This window comes from Microtus pennsylvanicus, chromosome 1 (genome assembly GCF_037038515.1).
Source record: "Microtus pennsylvanicus isolate mMicPen1 chromosome 1, mMicPen1.hap1, whole genome shotgun sequence".
Lineage (NCBI taxonomy): Eukaryota > Metazoa > Chordata > Mammalia > Rodentia > Cricetidae > Microtus > Microtus pennsylvanicus.
The window spans coordinates 45,918,221-45,921,699 of record NC_134579.1 but is presented as its reverse complement, the minus strand read 5'-3'; the positions used below and the strand labels follow the sequence as shown (position 1 = coordinate 45,921,699).

General features: G+C 41.0%; 1 pseudogene; it reads left to right on the top strand.

The window, feature by feature from the left end:
- Positions 1-1,201: 1,201 nt before the first annotated feature.
- Positions 1,202-2,640, top strand: LOC142844493 (dnaJ homolog subfamily A member 1 pseudogene; annotated as a pseudogene).
- Positions 2,641-3,479: the final 839 nt, after the last annotated feature.

Genomic DNA, 3,479 nt, shown 5'->3' with positions numbered 1-3,479 from the left:
TTGCACATCATAGGGCTGATAGGAGGGAAAACAGGGAATTTTTATTTTGTAGCTGCATAGAACATGATTAATCCATGATAAATCTGAGGTTATGAGATAGTAATGCTACACTTAAGAGTTGATCAGTATAAACCCAAATTGATCTGAGAGCCCAACCTTTCAGACCAGGGGAGGCTTAGAATAGATTGTATAATTAAGGAAATGCAGTATTATTTCATACCTGTGTACCGTAGAGGAAAATTCATACCATTGCTTATGGTTATTTAGTAATAACTTGTTTATGGATATTCTCATAGCAGATTTTCCAATTAGAGTTTTAACACTACACCAAGGAGCTCAGCCCTTTCAGGCATGTGTCTAAACAGTTATATTCATTTTGACATGATGTAGAAGCTATATTCCTGTGACTCCTTCCAGTTTATAAAAACATGGTTTTTTGTTGTTTTCTGCAGTGAACTTTTAGGCTATATAGGGTTCATCAGACTCCACTTCATCAATGAAGAAACAGCATTAGAGAGGCCAGGGATCTTTGTGAAGGTCTGGGTTTATAGGTAGAGCCTTTCTGAAGGGCTGGGGGGGTGATAGGAAGGGTTTTAGATGCAGGCGGAATCTGCTTCTTCACACAGTGGGGATGTAGCACACTTGGAAAGGAACTTTGGGGTTGTCTTTTTTTAACCTACCTTCAGAAAGGTAGGCTGGTAATGAACAATGCTGGAATTGCCCTCTCAAGACCTCCTACATGAGAAATAGCATCCTATGAAAAAAATTTACATACAGTATTGTGTATATACACTACATGTAGAACTTAATGAGCTTTGACAAAATGCAGACACATACTCAACCTACATTTGATCAAGATCACTTCTAATGCTTGAGAAATACTTCTGTTGCGCCATGGCCCATCTCAGTTTGTGTCCTCTTGTCTCTTGTTCTACCAGGAGACCTCTGCTCTGGCCTCAAGCCTGATAGTTGCTTAGAGTTGGTTTCCCATGGTTTTTTTTTTCTGGGTTGCCTGTGGATGATGTTAGGTGGTAGCTGATGTGAGGTTCCCCTCTGTATACTGTGAATATATTTTAATACCATTGGTTAATGAATAAAGCTGTTTTGGCCAATGGCTTAGCAGAGCAAAGCCAGGTGGGAAATCCAAAGAGAGATATAGAGAGAAAGTAGGCACAGTCAAAAAGATACCAAGTAGGGAACTTTCCAGAACGCTTGGTGGGAGGTGGAGGACCTGCATCCGCCTGAACCACGCTGTGCTATTCTCCTCTTTCCACTCTCCGGCACCAGCCTGCTCACCGGCTATAAAAAATGGTGAAAGAAATCACTTACTATGATGTTTTGGGGGTCAAACCCAATGCCACCCAGGAAGAATTAAAAAAGGCTTATAGAAAATTGGCCTTGAAGTACCACCCTGATAAAAATCCAAATGAAGGCAAAAAGTTTAAACAGATTTCTCAAGCTTATGAAGTTCTTGCTGATTCCAAAAAAAGGGAGTTATATGATAAAGGAGGAGAGCAGGCGATTAAAGAGGGTGGAGCAGGTGGTGGTTTTGGCTCACCCATGGATATCTTGGATATGTTCTTTGGAGGAGGAGGAAGGATGCAGAGACAAAGGAGAGGTAAAAATGTGCATCAGCTCTCAGTGACCTTACAAGACTTGTATAATGGTGCAACAAGAAAACTGGCTCTGCAGAAGAATGTGATCTGTGACAAATGTGAAGGCCGAGGTGGTAAGAAAGGAGCAGTAGAGTGCTGTCCCAACTGTCGTGGGACTGGCATGCAAATAAGGATTCATCAGATCGGACCAGGAATGGTCCAGCAAATTCAATCAGTGTGCATGGAATGCCAGGGTCACGGAGAACGCATCAGTCCTAAAGACAGATGTAAAAGCTGCAATGGAAGAAAGATAGTTCGAGAGAAGAAGATTTTAGAAGTTCATATTGATAAAGGCATGAAAGATGGTCAGAAGATAACATTCCATGGTGAAGGAGACCAAGAACCAGGACTGGAGCCAGGAGACATTATCACTGTGTTAGACCAGAAGGACCATGCTGCTTTTACACGACGAGGAGAAGACTTTTTCATGTGTATGGACATACAGCTGGTTGAAGCATTGTGCGGCTTCCAAAAGCCAATATCCGCTCTTGACAACCGAACCATAGTCATCACCTCTCATCCAGGTCAGATTGTCAAGCATGGAGATATAAAATGTGTGCTGAACGAAGGTATGCCAATATATTGTCGGCCATATGAAAAAGGACATCTAATCATTGAGTTTAAGGTAAACTTTCCTGAGAATGGCTTTCTCTCTCCTGATAAACTTTCTTTGCTGGAAAAACTCCTTCCTGAAAAAAAGAAAGTAGAAGAGACTGATGAAATGGATCAGGTAGAACTGGTGGACTTTGATCCAAATCAGGAAAGACGGCGTCATTATAATGGAGAAGCATATGAGGATGATGAACATCACCCTAGAGGTGGCGTTCAGTGTCAGACCTCTTAATGGGCTAGTTACTGTTTGTCACTCTATATGCAGTAGTGAATGTGGGAAGGACTGTAATCATAATATGCCCACTACTTGGCTGTTGTTCTTGTTTTAATATTCAACTATAGTAGTGTTTTAAAAGTTAAATGAAGAATAAACACAAATATGTATATATATGCCAAGTAGCTGCTGAAGGAGAATGGCATCCCACAACCTTTACCACCAGGCCACCGATTAATAAAAATGGGTTAATTTAAGATGTTAAGAGTTAGTTAATAAGAAGCCTCAGCTAAGAGGCTAAGCAGTGTTGTAATTAATATAGTTTTGTGTGATTATTTGGGTCTGAGCAGTTGGGAAATGAGCCAGTGACCTCTGTTTATAGGCAGAATTTACTGTGTCATTTTTTTTAAAGTACTTCTTATATATATGTGCGTGTACATGTTTGTATGTGTGTATGTATATGTGTGTACATATATATGTGTATGTTTATATATATTTGTGTATGTATGTATGTATACATGTTTGTGTGTATGCCATGCACATACAGGCACCCTCAGAAGCTAGAAGGCATTGGATTCTCCTGGAACTGGAGTTACAGAAGCTTGTGAGCCCCTGGGTACTAGAAACCAAACTGAGTCCTCTGGAAGAGCAACAAGCACTCTTTGAGTAAATAATCATTGAGCAACGTCTCCAGCTCTCATTCCCCATAACCGTAAATTTGCTGTATTAGTAAAAAATGTGTCACTCTGTTAAGAGACCCAAGAAAAACACTTGGAGGAGGGAGAACTGATTTTGGTTCATGGTTTCAGTCTGTCATCATAGCACTTAGGTCTGAGGTGAAGCAGAATGAATATCATGGCAGAGAGGGCATGGTAGGGCAAAGCTATTTAGCTCTGAGAGAGAGTGGGAGACAGCAAGGGACTGGAGTCTTGTTGTTCCTTCCAAGGGCATGATCCCCACAACCCATTTCCTCTCACCTCCTAAAATTTTGCCACCTT